Source organism: Cnephaeus nilssonii (genome assembly GCF_951640355.1).
Source record: "Cnephaeus nilssonii genome assembly, chromosome: 4".
Classification (NCBI taxonomy): domain Eukaryota; kingdom Metazoa; phylum Chordata; class Mammalia; order Chiroptera; family Vespertilionidae; genus Cnephaeus; species Cnephaeus nilssonii.
Genome location: NC_137075.1, coordinates 36857578 through 36876241, shown reverse-complemented (window position 1 = coordinate 36876241; position 18664 = coordinate 36857578). Strand labels below are relative to the sequence as shown.

The 18664-nt window shown below is 41.2% G+C and overlaps 1 protein-coding gene across 1 annotated transcript in view; it reads right to left on the bottom strand.

Annotated features, from left to right (window-relative positions):
* AVEN (apoptosis and caspase activation inhibitor) overlaps window positions 1-18664 on the bottom strand; it is a 177790-nt gene that overhangs the window by 102356 nt on the left and 56770 nt on the right. The window lies entirely within an intron of this gene.

Genomic DNA, 18664 nt, shown 5'->3' with positions numbered 1-18664 from the left:
AAAAAGATCTAAATTGGCCCTGCTATTAAAGAAGTGATTACAGGAGAATTTGGATAAGCATTTTGCAAAAGAAATTGAAGTGATACTACAATCAGCTTCCTACTCAAAGATGAGAGTGGCGAAGGGGCAGACTTAAAATCTTACTATTGTTCTATGCTCTCTCCCTCCCTGTGTGAGGAATGAATCTATGCAAGTACCCAAGTCCAATCTCCTTTCTGAGTTTCAGAGCCAACGTGTCCAATTTACTATTAAATCTATCCCAACAATGGTGATCTCTTTCACAGCAGGGACAAGGACTAAAGCTTATTCTATACCTTATCCTCTCTGATAGAAATTAAGGTAGGAAGAGCGATGAAGGAGGCCAGCATTCACTCTAGAATTCATCAACATGTGTGTCGGGATGGAGTCCACTAGTCTCTAGAGATGCTCAGGCACGTGGGTGAGGTTAAGTCCCCACAGAAATCTGGGGGTTGATGTTGGTGTGCACAACTCAAGGTTTTTGACCTTTGATATCCCATCATTTTTAGTACTATTACATTCTTTCAAACAAGATCTTAGATAAACCATCAAGATATACTAGTATAAACCATATAAAAGTAGATCTAGTGTGGCTGGGTTGAAATGGAAAGCTTAGAGCCCTGCTAGCTAGAAGAGACCCTACACATCCCATCTCTCCTTGCTCTCCCCTCCCCTTCTTGGACTGGCTCCTAAGGTATATGTGCTGTAATTGTTGTGCCATCTAGAAGATCCACAAAGGTATTCTGCATTTTAACATATGCATTCGATCCACTACAGACACCACCAAATACTCCAAAATTCCTGGAGTGAGGTATGTGATGCAATAGTTTTTGCTAGCCCTAGGGGGCACAGGTGGCAAACAGTGCAGCTGAGACATGCAGAATACGACTCAATTAGTCTGTTGTCTCAACAATGATCAAGCAACCAAGACCTACAATTCACATAAATCACAAGTAGGTAAACAAGGACTAAACATCTATAATGTGGGTTAAATTTTCACAGAAGTAAGTAAAATTAACAAAATCTCAGAAAATTACATCATTTGCAATTAAGAAGGAAGGCATGGAAATGAAACAGTGAGAATTTGTCATAATAAGAGTCAGAATTCAGTATTAAAAAATCAATGGAATTCAACTGTTGGAAATACCACGAAGCCCCCTTTATAGGTTTTCACCTATAACACAGTGCCAAACATTTTAGTTTCCTTGAGTTGATTCCAGGTTTGTGGGCTCTGTAATTTACTTGACTTTGAGAGTGAGATAGAGCTTAAGTATTTAAACTACAAACCATATATATCTATATATCTAGCAGGATATATTGAAGAAAACCAACCTTTTTTTCAAGAGGAAATATCATTTTCCACCCCCCAAAAAGATGTTTCAAATATGTTTTGAAACATATCCTATCTAATAAAAGAGTAATATGCAAATTGACTATCACTCCAACACACAAGATGGCTGCCCCCATGTGGACACAATATGGCCAAAACAAGATGGCCAGCAGGGGAGGGCAGTTGTGGGCAATCAGGCCTGCAAGGGAGAACAATTAGGGGTGACCAGGCCGGCAGAGGAGGGCAGTTGGGGACAACCAGGCCTGCAGGGGAGGGCATTTGGGGGTGACCAGGCCTGCAGGGGAGGGCAGTTGGGCTCAACCAGACCAGCAGGGGAGGGCAGTTAGGGGTGACCAGGCCTGCAGGGGAGGGCAGTTGGGGGTGACCAGGCCTGCAGGGAGGGCAGTTGGGGGCGACCAGGCCTACAGGGGAGGACTATTGGGGGTGACAAGGCCTGCAGGTGAGGGCAGTTGGGGGGGACCAGGCTGGCAAGGGAGGGCAGTTGGGGGTGACCAGGCCTGCAGGGGAGGGCAGTTAGGGGTGACTAGGCCTGCAGGGGGCGGGCAGTTGGAGGTGACCAGGCCTGCAGGGGAGGGCAGTTGGGCTCAACCAGACCAGCAGGGGAGGGCAGTTAGGGGTGACCAGGCCTGCAGGGGAGGGCAGTTGGGGGTGACCAGGCCTGCAGGGAGGGCAGTTGGGGGCGACCAGGCCTGCAGGGAGGGCAGTTGGGGGCGACCAGGCCTGCAGGGGAGGACTATTGGGGGTGACAAGGCCTGCAGGGGAGGGCATTTCGGGGGGACCAGGCTGGCAAGGGAGGGCAGTTAGGGGTGACCAGGCTGGCAAGGGAGGGAAGTTAGGGGCGACCAGGCCTGCAGGGGAGGGCAGTTAGGGGCAACCAGGCTGGCAGCGGAGGGCAGTTAGGGGCAATAGGGCTGGCAGGGGAGCAGTTAGGCGTCAATCAGGCTGGCAGGGGAGTGGTTAGGGGGTGATGAGGCTGGCAGGCAGAAGCGGTTAGGGGCAATCAGGCAGGCAGGCGAGCAGTTGGGAGCCAGCAGTTTTGGATTGTGAGAGGGATGTCCGACTGCCCTGCCGTTTAGGGCAGTCGGACATTCCTCAAGGGGTCCCGGATTAGAGAGCGTGCAGGCTGACTGAGGGACACCCACCCCATGCACGAATTTCATGCACCAGGCCTCTAGTCTATATATATAAAAGGTTAAATGACTGACTGTACGTCCATCCGACCGTCCGGTACATACGATGCGCACTGGCAATTTAGAAATAAACATTGACTCACGCATGTGCAATACATATAAAGCTCTCACTGGCACCAACTGTACACGTGTTTTAATTTTATAATACTATATTATATATACTATTTTGACATGTAATTTTTGTAGTAACATAATTACTGCACAAATCTTTCTTCTAATTAATTTCCTTTCAATGTGCACAAATCTACGCACCAGGCCACTAGTTATGTCATAAATGTATTATGTAATATTTTATTATGACTATGTAATAAATTAATGATTTCCATTTACTGATCATCTCCAGCACTATTTCCTATATACTAAGGAAGTTTCATAACTGTTATTCCAAAATCTCAAATGATTCCTATTTTGAACCTAATCTTCCAAATGGGCAATCTCTTTTTCTCCCTAAAAGGCTTTAAAGTCTTTTGAAATATATTCTTGAGATTCTATTTATTTTTAAATATTTTACTATGAATTATTTCAACCCATGTACTTACCTCTCAGCTTTAACTAATATCAATTTTTGCCATTTTTGCATCAGATTTTTTTCATGGTCCTCCATAAATAGGTCTGGGAAGAAAAACTCTAGCAGGCAATACTTGAGATAAGTGTGTTAGAGCTAGTTATAACTTATACATCTTTATTAAGGTTTCTAAGTATCAGAAGAACCTTCATAACCATAATATACAATTACCTTCAATACAAATACTTTAAATAAATATAAATACCAAGATAAGAGACAAAGGTTTTTTTAATTGATTTTAGTGAGAGAAAGAGAGAGGAGAAAGAGAGAATTTGTTGTTCCATTTATTTATTCATTCAGTAGTTGCTTCTTTTTTTAAAAAAAAAATTTTAAGTATGTTTTTATTGGTTGTAGAGAAAAAGGAAGGGAGGAGAGATAGAAACATCAATCAGCTGCCTTCTGCAGCCCCCCTACCCACCCTGAAGATCAAGCCCACAACCTGGGCCTGACCGGGAATTGAACCAGGGGCCACTTGGTGCATAGACTGACATTCGAACACTGAGCCACCCGGCTAGGTCATTGGTTGCTTCTTGTATGTGCCCTGACTGGTGATCAAACTCGCAACCTTGATAAATCAGGATGACACTCTAACCAATTGAGCTACTGGATATGGCTGAGACAAAGATTTTTTTAGAAAACATTTATTGGGGGGGAAAAACATTTATTGGCCCTGGCCTGGTGACTCAGTTGGTTGGAGTGTCTTCCCATACACCAAAAGACTGCGGGTTCGAATTCCAGTCAGGGCACATTCCTAGGTTGCAGGTTCAATCACCAGTAAGGGCCACAACCAATCTATGTTTCCCTCCTCCCTTCCCCTCCCTCCCCTCCTTTTTCCTCCCTTCCCTCCTCTCTCTCTCTCTCTCTCTCTTTCTCTCTCTCACTAAAAATCAATTTTAAAAAAACATATCCTCAGGTGAGGATTTAAAAAAAAACAAACAGAAAACCATTTATTGTACTTTCCTTTCTCAGATGCCCAGAAGAACTTTTGAAACAATGTCCTTGGCAACAGAATCATAGGCTAGTTTCTTTAATCTTCCCCCTGAGTCAGCTTCCTGTGACACAGTGACATCTGGATAGAAGGAAAGTAATCAATACTACAGGATCCCTTGGGTAGGAAATGAACTCTCAACAGTAATTTCTTATGTAGAAAAGAAATACCTGAACTTGTGGTCACAAAGGCACAAGCTAATTGTAGCAAGTTAATATCTTACTTTAAAATAATGTGTTCCTGGCTCAAGTCAGTACCAAAAAAGTCTGAAATGTGCATATCCTCACTCTAATGAGGCAGAAAATCCACCCGTTCTCTTTTTAAAACAAAATAAGCAAAACCACCACAATAAACACAGGCTGGACTCCTTACAGCGAGACAGGGAAGCAGAACAATTGAAAGATACTGTTTCTCACATACTGCTGCCATAAAAGATCACCTGGTCAACACTTCAACAAGTGCTGAAGAAGGGACAGGGTCAAACAAATCCTCCTCCTACTCTCCCCTTGCCTTCATTCACAAGCACATAAAATACTGCATGTCACAATAAATTCCAATTTCATACATTCACATTCGCTCTCGTTAGGAGGCTACTACCGTAGGTAGCATCCTTAGTGTCAGGCTGTTGTATCCCAACCACTGTGACTTTACCACACACAATTCACATGTTCTCTCTCCTTCAAGGACACTTTGAAAGGATGATCCAAGCATATTTCCCTTTTCAGTTATCCCTATACCTACGTTTGTAAAATTTTAAACCTTGAAACTCTGTTTCTACAAACGGAGAATCACAGGTTCTCTATTATACTCTAAAATATGGTCATCCAAAAATATGATCTTCAGGTAAGTTAATGCTCCCTGTTAAAGCAGCCAGCTTACATCAGAAAGACTATTTCAAAACTCACTGCTCCTGAATAAAACTACAAACAAACTGGTCCAGAAAAATGTCGGATCCGAGTAGACAATGAGAACACCTCTCTCTAGGCAGAGAAGCACTGCAGATTGGCTATTCTGAACAAAGTGGTACTTTTGTATTGTTCACATTTCCCAAGCACCCTCTACACATGTTGTGGCACTAAATTATAGTGTGGTACTAGACTACGGTAAATCCATGTGGACAGAGGAGGTAAAAGGAAAATCAGTACATTAAAAAACTGTAAACAAAAATACCAAATGAAAATTAAGTTGGTCCCTGAAGGGTCTAATAAAAATGGAAATCAGCCTCAGTTTTTGCCCTTCCCAGGGTTCCCACACCCAAGATACATTAGGAGGACATAAATTAGAAACTAGTGAGTAATAACCTCAATCCCAGGTCTAACAAAAACAAACTCAGAAGATGGATAGAGGAAAGAGATACATGTCCATGTCAGGCAAGAGCAGGGAGTAGAGGTATAGGAACAAGACAGATCAAAAACAGACAAAAGATAGGACCTTTTGGCTTATATAGTACCTCAAGTTTCTTTCGCACTCTGTATGAATATTTATGAAAAATATTAACATATTTAGGAGCATCTATACACTTGAAAATATTCCTAATTTTTAACTCAGAACAAAAAAAAAATTATCTCTACTTCCTTTCTACATACCAACTGATAATAGTTTACCCAAAGAAACCTACTCAAATTCCTCTCCCAAATCAAAACTGGAATTCAGTGGAGTGTACACTACTATGATTTAGAAACCACACTATTTGTGACCCTATAGAAAAGATACTTATCTGAGCAATTCATCTCCAACAAATATCTACATGGCCTTAGGTTAAACCCCAACTTATATGAGTCTGTTTCCCCATCTAAAAATTGAAAAGATATGGACCAAATAATATGTTCTGTTTCTGGATGTACATTCTATGATGCTCCTTGAAGAATGAGGGAAAAGACACCAAAAGTTCAAAATACACTAACATCACTCAACTGAAAGAACGTAGTTTGGCACCCTAGGGAATCTAAAAGGCATGTGCAGAGAAGCAATAGAGACCTTAAGTGCTCAGGGAAAAAGCAACTTATATGTGGCTGTATGTTTTTCTTAAGTCAACTGCTGGTTATTGAATAGCAGGAGCAATGCAAGATACTGAAGACTGGTATTCGAAGAAACCACCCAGGTGAACACTAACTTGTTCCAGCTGTGAATTCATTATGCAATGAGAGTTTTTAATTATCTGTTCTCTGGTTTCAAAGCAAGAAGCAAGTCACTTTTTCACTCTGATTTTGAGTTTTCAAGTTTAAAAAAAAAGCATAAAGGTAACACCGGAGAAGACTTCGAATATTCTGGTTGAATTAGTGCTATGTTATTAAATGATCCCATTGCAAACTAGTATGGTTCATAGCAACCAGGCGGCGTGGTGATTAGGTACAAGAAAATCAAATATGTAGCGCTGAAAACACATTATTTTAAAGTTCCATCAGGAACAGCAGATTCTTATTTAGGAATTACACGGTATAGCTGACAGACATGCACACGCCTACACAGACCAGTTTAATAATATCTTTGTTAGCGGCATACCTTTCAAATACTCAACTACCAGTGCACTGGGAGTGTCTTAACTTGACAAGAGCTCACCAAGCAGCCTACTCTGAAATGATTTCACTTTACCTGTTGCTTTGCTTATATAAGGGTGTCCGAGTACACATAGTCCCACTCATGAACACTCCAAATGGACTGCCTCTCAGGCAACACTCCCTCCCATTCAACACTCCCTCCCATTTCTCTAGTTGTGTGTGGCCTGCTGGCCATATACAGTATGAGCATAAAGTATGAATATTAAACATACATGCTTGGGTTTCCTAGGAGACACTGCCTGAGAGCAGGCAAAGCATAAATGAGTGCATAAAAGCCTCAGGTACTAAAATAGGTAGTCAAGTACCTAAATGGGTAAGAAAAGCAGTGCCACAGAGGAAAAAAGAGGTGGAGGTCTGAAGATAAATCTGCCCCACAACATGGTCCACTTATCATTATCAGCTATACACAGAGAGAGCCCCCAAATTACTTCCTGCTCTAAGGATAGGTATAGGCAAATACCTTAGCTAATTCCCAAATCCCATTTAAATAGTATGCAAATTAAAGCATTACTAACTTGCAATACCATTCTGACTTCCAAATATAAGGGGGGAAATATAACTTTTATATAGTTACAACTAGCCTATGCTAAAAATGATATCACTCGAGCCTCCAATCAAAACTAAAAAAAAAAGATTAACCTGGGATTCAGAAACTTTGCAAATAAGTACTCTATCATTTTAAAAGAGACATCATCAGCCCTAACTGGTTTGGCTCAGTGGATAGAGCATCGGCCTGTGGACTGAAGGGTCCCAGGTTCGATTCTGGTCAATGGCATGTGCCTTGGTTGCAGGCACATCCCTAGTGGGGGCGTGCAGGAGGCAGCTGATTGATGTTTCTCTCTCATCGATGTTTCTAACTCTCTATCCCTCTCCCTTTCTCTCTGTAAAAAAGTCAATAAAATTTTTTTTAAAAAAATAATAATAAAATAAAAGAGGGATCATCAAGTTGCAAACATGCTCAATGGTCTACTGAGGTTAAACGGGGTTATATATGAATATTACAATCACAATTTTTTCCAAGACTCCTCCAAGCCCTGGCAGCAATCTTTTTTTTAATTTTCTCTGAAAATTATGGGAAGTAGTTATCTAAATATAAAATTTTAGCCCTGGTGGTTTGGCTCAGTGGATACAGCGTCGGCCTGCGGACTGAAGGGTTCCAGGTTCGATTCCAGTCAAGGGCACATGCCCAGGTTGCGGGCTCGATCCCAGGAGGGGGCGTGCAGGAGGCAGTCAATCAATAATTCTCTCTCATCACTGATGTTTCTCTCTCTCTCTCCCTCTCCCTCTCCCTTCCTCTCTGAAACCAATAAAAATATATTTTTTAAATGTACAGTTTAAAAAAAAGAAATCTTAGAAGTAATATGAAAAATATTAACAAGTGATGCCTTGTCAAATTGCCTAATATGAAAAATATTAACAATGTTGATGCCTTGATGAATTTCATTTGCACATACACAGGATACATAGTTTAACACATAATTATCTTTTTGCCTAGTTAATAATTATAGGCAGTGAAGAAAAACTCATTTTCATATTAGAGCTCCTGAGTAACTTTATTAATAATACAAGTCAGAGGGCTGAAATAAATCCATATTTTGTTTTCCATATTTTTCAGTATAAATGAAACAAGTAGCAAGTAAGAAGAGTAATGTTCCCCTAGTCATGATCCCCCAGCCCTCTTGCAGTCCAGGACCCCTTGGGGGATGTCCAACTGCCAGCTTAGGTGGGGAGCGGGCCTAAGCCAGCAGTCAGACATCCCCCAAGGTGTCACGAGAGGCTCCCATCACCACCTATATAGGATATATACTGAGTGGCCAGATTATTAGATGTTCAGAGATCATAATAATCTGGCCATTCAGCGTATATATAAACAGAGATGTGCAAAGGAGGGTTTATAATTGTTTCTTGAGTTATTATTTATACATTTGTATTATTATTTATTTTCCTTCCAACAACTATAAACCTACTTCTGCCAATCCCTGCATATATAGTTTCTTAAATTGGTAGCCACAAATGCTGAGATAAAAATAAGCATTTTGTAACTGACTAATGAGGAAGAAATTAAAATCAATTATTGATGTTTTACTTGTTTCACAGATGTGCCCTCATTAAGTCCCTTCAGTTAATATAAATGACTAGTGACCCGGTGCACGAAATGCGTGCACATTAAAAGGGGATTAATTAGAGGAAATAATTTAATATTGCTATTAGCCCTTTCCCTATAATAGAAGTGTCAGAGATGAAAGAAAATTAGTAAAATGTATATGAAAACCTTCCTCCTGCCAGAGTCTGGGGCTCACCACGGGACCCAGAGTCAAGTCCCCACCCACCCACATGCACCTCAAAATCACGTGAGACCCAGACCCAGCCACCACCCCCACCCCACATTGGGCTAGATCCAGACGCAGCCAGTCCCACTCTTGTCAAGCCCCGCCGGGCAAAGGATGAAACCTCAGGTCCCCTGGCCCGGCGCCAGGACGGGGGGCATGGCCTGAGGTCCCCCAGCCCAGACCAGGGCGGGAGGCGTGCCTTGAGGTCCTCCATCAAGCCCTGCCAGGTGGGAGACACAGCCTGAGATCCCGTCAAGCCCCGCTGGGTAAGGGGCATGGCCTGAGGTCCCCCGTCATGCCCCGCCAGGTGGGGGGGGGGGGGGGGGCAGCCTCAGGTCCCCCATCAAGCCCCGCTGGGCAGGGGCGCGACCTGAGTTCCCCCGACCCAGCACTGGGGGTGCACCCTGAGGTCCCCGTCAAGCCCCGCTGTGTGGGGGGCACGGCCTGAGGTCCCCTGTCAAGCCTCGCCAGGCAGGGGGTATGGTCTGAGGTCCCCCAGCCTGGTGCCGGGGTGGGGGGCGCGGCCTGAGGTCCCCCAGCCTGGCGCTAGGGCGTGGGGAGCAGCCTGAGTTCCCCTAGCCCAGCACCAGGACGGGAAGTGCACCTTGAGGTCCCCTGTCAAGCCCTGCCAGGTGGGGGGGCACGGCCTGAGGTCCCCTGTCAAGCCCCACAGGGGCGGGGGAGGGCGTAGCCTCAGGTCCCTGCTGATTGCTCCTTAAGGCTCCTTATGGGAACTTGGCCTCAGCTCTGGGTGCAGCCATTTTTGTGACAGAGTGATGATCAATTAGCATATTCCCTCTTTATTAGATAGGATTCCACTCTTTTAAGAGATTGACAGAAGAGTCAATAACACATGAACAACACTGTTTATAATATAGATAGCTCTGCAATAAAGCTTAAACAAAAAGGTCAATTATTTAGTCATCACAATTTGACTTTTTCTTTTTAAATAATTTTTTTCAATTACAGTTGACGTACAATATTATATTAATTTCAGGTATACAACCCCATGACTAGACATTTATATAACTTATGAAGTGATCACCTAATAAATTTGGTACCCATCTGACACCATACATAGTTATTACACTATTATTGACTATATTCCCTATACAGTACTTTACATCCCCATGACTATTCTGTAACTACCAATTTGTACTCCTTAATCCCTTCATCTTTTTACACACATCCCCCCAATACCCCTCCCGTCAGGCAAGCATCAGTCCACTCTCTGTGTCTATGAGTCTGTTTCTGTTCTGTTTGTTCATTTATTTTGTTTTTTAGATTCCAATAAAAGTGAAATCATCTGGCATTTGTCTTTCTGATTTATTTCACTCAGCACAATGCCCTCTCGGTCCATCCATATCATTGCAGATGACAAGATTTCATTCCTATTAATGGCTGAGTCATATTTCATTGTATCTCTTCTTTATCCATTCATCTACAATTTGAACTTTTATCTGACGCAACCCTCTGACTCAGTCTGAGAGAACTGGTTCCCCTGAGCCTTTAAGGAGAACCAGGGTATTTGCATAGCCTCAAGCTACTTACTATTTACTGTCTCATTGTTTTAACATATGCTCATAAATTCCTTGATACTCTCCCTTAATCCCCATCCCCGAGAGTGTGAGTAGCAATTAGTCACTCATCTAATAAACAGATAATGGGAAGTGATTTTACAATGGAGGAACCTGACAGACACCATCTTAACCAAGTGATCAAAGTTAACATTATTAGTAATGTCATGTTGGTATTATGTGTTCACTGATAAGATCCAACAAGGGAGGCACATCATGTCTGTGGTATTCTCCCCTAAAATCCATAGCCTTAGTCCATGAGAAAACATCAGAAAAACCCAAGTTGAGGAACATTCTACAAAATACCTAACCAGTATTCTTCAACAGTGACAGGTCCAGAACAGACTGAGAAACTACCACAAATTAGAGCAGACTAAGGAGATAAATAAATATTAACACAGTGTTCTGATTTGGAACAGGAAAAGGATATCACCCTAGGTGAAGGGTATAAGGGAATTCTTTGTATCTTTACAACTCTTCAGAAAAAAATCTAGAAAATTAAAAATTAAAAAAATAATTGGGCCATAGTCCCACTCAGTTAAATGGGTCCACGTGCAAGATATTCTGCAACTCCACAGCTTTCCTCACTTGTTGAAAATGAAAACAGTGACTGAAAAAATGGCTACTCGGGGAGCAAAATCTGTCATCAAATCGAGTATTATTTTAGTAACTAATTTGCCATGAGACAATTTTTAAAGGAACTGGTCAAATTGAATGAAATCTGGATACCTGTGGAGATAATAATAAAATTCAACATGTTAAACTTTAACAGAAGCATTAAGAAAATCAAAGGAAATAAATGAAGATAAAGATAAAAAGCAGAAGCTCTCCATGCAAACCTCTCTCATGAGAGGTTTTTCTGATGACTCATAAAAGAATTATGTAAAAATAGACCCATTTATATAAAAGACTTCCCAATTGATGCAACCCTTGGTGACATAAAAGAAAGATTAAAAGATAAGGGTCAAAAACAAAATCTTCAAATAAGAAAAACATTATACAAAGCATTTAAGGAATCGATATTTTCAGTGTCTGATAGTACTAAAAAGGCTAAAGTTTACAAAATCACCTGCCCAAAAGCATAAATCCATGTGCCTTCGAATACTATTGAAGTAAGATTACTTTGCAAAAAAAAAAAGCATGAAGCAAAATAAAGTGTAAGCTAAATTAAGAGCTAAACAAGAAGAAAAACAGAAGTATTATAGATGCTGAAATGAAAACTCTAGAAGAGGGGATATTTACTAAAATTTTGGGTGATTTAGCTGATCAAACCTCTAGAGTAGATCCACACTTCCTTTTCTCAAATTGTGGGGAAGTAAAATCAAATGGACTTTACAGGAGAAGATTTGACTTTGGGTGGTGGGGCACACTGTGCAATATACAGATCTTGTAACATAGAAACCCACACCTGAAACCTATATGTTCATATTGACCGATGTCACCCCAGTCAATTTAATAAATAAATATTAATGAAAAGGATAGACTTTATCAGAGAAACAAAAGAGGGAATAATCCTATTTAAAGAAAAAGCTGGAGAAGCACTAAAGAAAGACGAAGCCAATAATGGTAACCTACAATTCAGGAACAAAGGAGAGATATGGGACGCCCTAGGAGAGGTAGAAAAGCGGAACTGAAAAAAATCACAGAGGATCAACAAGAATCCCTAAACAAATGGAAATCAAAAGGTCACAGATGAAAAGGAAAGGGAATTAAAGCTGCCAAGGCTGGGTCTATTAAAGGAAAAGTACAGTTTCAGGGCAAAAGAATGAAAGCTGATAACCGTGATGAACCTGATGAAAACGGTGCAGCTGGACCAGCAAAAACAAAGAAGAAGCTGCCTCAAAACAAGAGAAAACACAGAACGGTGCAGACACCAGTAGTTGAGCAAACAAATTTCTACGTATTCAGCTGCTTGCATCTCTGGAGGTCAGAAGGAGAAAAGCCAATTGGGTCCAGTTGTAAGAAAGGAAAGACTGTCTTGTGTGTTTTAACCTGTCTTTTTTGGTTGTTGTTATCCAAATAAAAAAATTTTTTAATGTCTAGTTCTGTTTGTGTTATTTCAAATGCCTCAAATATCAAAGGACGATTCTTTTATTAAATTGCCTTTGTAATATGAGGCTATATTAGTAAAACTAATAAAATACATACCATTTAAAAAGAGGAAAAAATGAACTGAATCGATGAGGACAATACCACTATCCTGCTGCTTCATGGGAAGAAAAAGTCCAGAATTTAATTTAAAAGTACAGGCTGCTAGACTGCTATGCTTTCTTTTCCCTTCCAGCCCAATTGCTGGCAAAAGGACATGAAAGTCATTATATTAAAATCTCCCAAAATTAACTTTTCATAAAATTACACTGAAGAAGATACATAAATGAAAATATGCATAGACAACTCTGCTGACCAAACTGTAGTCTAACCGTTTCATTTTTATTTGTCCCACTTAAAAACAGTTTTTAGACCTGCACATAGTTTTTTTACATGATCATCTTCACTATTGCTCTAATGCATTTTGCTCACGCAGTAAACATTTTTTAACTCTAGTTATCTGTGACACCTTGAAAGAAAGAAACAAAGCATATGGCATTAATTCAATGACTCATCATTTGGGGAAAAAAGGTAGGGGGGCGGATTGCTTAAAGATCTAACATTTTATGCCTGAATGTGAAATGAGAGTATGATACCATCCTCAAAGCTTGTGAAACGTAACACAGAATTGCAAGAATACTGTTTAAAAAGAAAGGCTGAAGGCATCATTATATTTCAGGGACTTACAGAAAGAGTCCTAAAAAAAAATCTGAAGACTCCCCATCCTACCCAGAAAGGTATGATTTCATACTAACTAGCCCCCTTCCTACATCCTCCACTGCCATGGCCAGCAACGCAGACAGAACAGGCACCTGCATGCTGCCTGCACGAGCTGAAGGGTGCTGCAAGGACTACCTCGCCAAAAACACTTCCCACCGTCTGCGGTGGCAACTAAAATTCTTTCATTTTTAGATTTTTTTTTTGTCCTTATAGTGAGATACCTAAATAAAATAGGTAATACATACACAATTTAAAGAATTATTAAACAAACAAAAGTAACCATCATCCAGGTCAGAACTAGAATACTACCAACATCACAGAAGTCTCCCCCACCCCCTGGACACCTGCTCTATGCACCTCCCCAATCACTACCCCTCCTCTCCACTAGGTGACCACAATCCTGATTCTGTAATAATCACTTCCTTGATTTTCATCTTACCATTTAAATAGGCATCTCTAAATAACACAGTTTACTTTTTTCTAAGCTTGAACTTATCTATAATAATAAAAGCCTAAGCGACCATCGCAACCGAACGGACAACTGAACAGGCTGAGTGGGGCGACCAGGCTGGTAGGGGGGTTAGTGAGGGGCAACCAAACGACTAAGCAGCAGGCTGCATGGGGCGACCAGGCCAGCAGGGGGAGGGCGGGGGGGACAGTGAGAGGTGACCAGGCCAGCAGGGGGGCAGTTAGGGGCAATGAGGCAGGCAGGCAGGTGAGCCGTTAGGAGCCAGTGGTCCCAGATTGTGAGAGGGATGTCCGACTGCCGGTTTAGGCCCGATCAGGCCTAAACCGGCAGTTGGACATCCCCCAAGGGGTCCCAGATTGGAGAGGGTGCAGGCTGGGCTGAGGGGACGCCCCCGCCCCAGCACAAATTTCGTGCACCAGGCCTCTAGTATATAAAATAGAATCCTACTGAGGAAATGGGGCGGGGGGTTCTTTTCATTTTAGGTTAGTCCGCTCATTTATGTATTTATTCCACTGTTCATGGTCATTTGAGTTGCTTCTATAGGTGACTCTTCTGAAACACTGCTATGAACATTGGTGCACATGTCTAGAATTTCTCTAGAGTATCTTCCAAGGGTGGAAAGACTGAATCTTCAACTTTACTGAAAAATGGCAAACTGTTTTCCAAAGTGAATATACCAATATACATATACACTAACAGTGTGTGCAACAGAAATTTACTCTTTAAATTTATGAATGGTCTGCAAAAAATTCATTGTTACAATGGAAATCCTACTGAGAGAAAACAACAAGTTAAACTAGATGTACTCTCAGCAAAAGGTCTGCCTTCAAAAACAACATTTGAGAATTGCACAGAGGTGTATGCCTAGCACAGCTAATTCTAGAATAAAAAATAAAATATAAAGAACAGTTCAAAGTGCAGAGCCCTTGTCTGAGAAACCAAGTCTGAATTACTCATTTGCCACATGGCAGACACTGAGAATGAGGAGAAAAACAGAGGAACAACTATAGGTGGCAAAATGGGAGAAAGAGGAAAAGACTTTTTATGAATTAACCTAAGACCACCAACTTTTAAATGCTCAGAGACTCAGACCACCACCATCGGTTAGTCGATAAATACACTCAATAATCAGTTCTATTATACCCAAGAAGAAGTTTTAATTTCTCAGAAAAATGAGGATATGTAAATTCTACTGGCAACCATTCCTATATGTCTAACATTCAAGGAGGAAAATGACTTTATTTGACTTTACTGAATACAGTTAATTAAGCTAGCAACAGAAAAAAATAGATAAATACTAAATCTAGGCACCATAGTTACATTTAAAGCAGAACAAAAATGAATGGTGAATTTCAGATAACATGCTGACATTATCAAATCAAGCACTTATTTCTTTCTATTCTTGCATTTCCTAGTGAGAGAAATAGTATTGCCTAAAGCAGTGATGGCGAACCTATGACACGCGGCCGCTGAGGCGGCCGCATGCCGAGGATGAAACATTTGCGAAATAACGTTTTTTCCTCAAAGTGACACACTACCCGAGTTATGCTCAGTTTTTTGGCGAAGTTTGACACACCAAGCTCAAAAGGTTGCCCATCACTGGCCTAAAGTTAGACAGAAACATGGTAGAATAGCATTCAAATCCACACTTGTTCCACTTAGAGGCCTGTGATCCTTATATTAAACCACACTAAGGAAAGACCATAACATCATAGCTGAACTTGAATGTCTAATATTAAAAATCAAAATGTTCAAGGTTGATAAGTTACTTCCAATTTTGGTTACTTTTGTACTTAGTAAAGAATTTATATGCTGTGCTGAGTCTCTTCCATTTGCTACTCCAGGTTCACCCCCTAACCTTCTCCATCCTGTTCTGCCTTAGGAGTTGGTCTATATGGATGACAGTAACAGGCCTCCCTTGCCTTCTGGCCTCCAGCAGGCTAAGCTTATGGGAAGCCCTGGCAGGAGACAGAGTTAAAAACCAGAGTATTTATTCCCCTGTCTTTCTCCCTGTGTAGTCTCCTTCACTGGCTAGATCTCTTGACCAAAGGTGATTTATCCTCTCACGGTAAACTGCTCTCCATGAATCTCCTTCAGAGTTCCGGGAGCGAGGGCTGGTAACACCTCTGCTGTTACCCGCCCTCCCCACACTGTACTATCTCTGTGCTTTCCCTACAACCTACCCACATCTTTGTAAATCTGGGGTGGGGAACCTTTTTTCTGCCAAGGGTCATTTGGATATTTATAACATCATTCGCTTAATATAATTCACTTAATATGAATTTATGTGCAAAACTGAGCACTTCCAACAGTTTTATCCATATCAAATAATGGCAACCCCCTTCTTCTAGCTGTTACGCCAAAAACTTGGTGTCATACCTGTGCATAGTTTTATTTTATTCTCCATAGTCACAAGACCTATATGCAATTCCCTCCAAATAAATCCAAAACCCAACCATTATTTCACCACCTCTACTGCTACCACCCTGGCCACAGCCAACATCAACGCTTGTCTGCATTGTTGCAATAGCCCAACTGGTCTACCTGCTCCCTCCCTCACCGGTCTTCAGGTTACTCCAGCGCAGCAGCCAGAGTGATCCTGTTAAAATATGAATTAGCCATACTACTCTTCCCTTCAAAACCTTCCAGTGGCTGCTCATCTCAGAGACTCAAAGCCTTTGAACTTGCTACTCCCTTTGCCTGAAACACTTCTCACAGAGCCTCAATGCCTGCTCCCTCACCTTCCTCAAGTCTTTATTCAAAATGCCACCTTCTCAGAGAGACCTTCTCTGTTCACCCTTTCTAAAGCTGTAACAGCCCCTCCCCACTTCATTTCTATCCTGAGCAATTATCACCATTTAAGATCCATATACTTTACTTTTCTTTTCCTTCCTGAGTCTTCCATCCCCTAATGTTAACGCCGTGTCGCAGGTGTTTTTGTCTTTTCTGTGCACTGCTTTATACTTGGCTTTTAAAACAGTACCCGGGAATGGTGGGGGCTCAAATAATTGTTAAACAGACCACAACTAGATACCATTCAGCAGCTGGCCACCGTGAGAAATTCTAACAGTGCTACATATTGGCAAAGACAGTGGACTCTAGGAATTGTAGCTCGTCTCCACATTGGAGAGCAATTTGGCGATATCTAGAAAGTTTGTGATGTGCACATCTAATAAACCAGTGATATGTTTTCCTGGGTTGTTATGTTGATTTACACAAACAAGGGCAGAATCATTCCAAGGAGTATGGCCAGCCGGTCTAGAGGATATTCTTAATATTTTATGACCACAGAATGAACTCCACCTCTTAAAGTAAACCAATACAGCCCACTCCAACATATATGAAGACAGCAGGACAGCTATTCCCAGGCTTATGGTATGTGACAAGAAAATAACAAATCAGAGGAAGGAAGAAATATAAGCACATATCAAAAGATGTGACAGTTGTGATCTCCCAAAAACCAATCACAGATAAGCAAGCCACTTAAGAAATCAGTAAGCAAAGAGACTACAAATATATATATATATATTTTATACATATTTTTACACACATATATATATATATACCTGACACCCAAACCATGCCAGGTTTAAGTTATAAATAAATGCTAAAATAAATAACCAAAACCATAAGCCAATGTGCATAACTGCTGCCTTAGACTAGAATTCTGAATCGCCTTCAAACATTTATGCAGGTTGTTTTTTTTCAATTACAGCTGACATTCAAAACTATGGAATGCTTCACGAATTTCCATGTCATCCTTGCCCAGAGGCCATGCTAATCTCTGTATCGTTCCAATTTTGGTACATGTGCTGCCCAAGAGAACAGTCTGCAGTATCTTTTAGTGCCAGATACTGTCGTGGCAATTGACCGCACAATTGATTCCATTAAATCCACAGGTAGTCCACATGTTAATTTTATTGCACTACCTCAATTTTCCCGGAAATCTTTAAGCAGAACAACTGATAAAAATTGAAGCTAACCAGCACACATTTCACATTTCTCCAACCTTGAATAAAAGTGCTTTTAGACCCATAATTGGCCAAAATGCAGATAACAAGAGAAAAATACTCATCTGAGTGGCAAAAAGATGAGTCACCAGGCCCTGAACAGTCAATGAGTTGGATGCCATAAGCAAACCTCTACCTAAGGTGGTTACACTGTGTGCCCCTTACAAATAATGACACCAGACTGAGCCCGCTCTTCTGACTCACACTAATACTCGCTCCACTTACCTCTTTCTTTCCAACTAATACGCTGGGAGAGAACTCATCACTTTATAACTCTTAGTCTGGTTCAGGCACTCAAAATATACAGGCAGACCGGAAAAAAGGCAGAACTCTAAAGCAACATAAAGGTTGGGGAGCAGGGAATTCAAAACAAACTGAAAATATTATTTTCATATTATCTCACTGCTTCTCACATCTTAATCCTTTACATTTTTTTAACCTGGCAATATTTTTATTGAGGTAATTGTAGATTCACATCTATAATAATCTATAATAATAAAAGCATAATATGCTAATTAGACCAGATGTCCTTCTGGACGACCTTCCGGATGAAGCCGGGGCTGCAAGGGAAGCCCGGGTCCCAGGTGCCAGAGGGAAGCCGGCGCCAGCAGCCGGGGGAAGGAAGGCCTACTCTTACACGAATTTTGTGCATCGGGCATCTAGTACAGTTATAAGAAATAATACAGAGAAATCTTATATGCTTGGCCCAGTTTCCTCCAATGATAACATTTTGTAAAACTACAGTATACTATCACCTCCAGGATATGGACATGACACAGGCAGAATCCACCAATCTTATT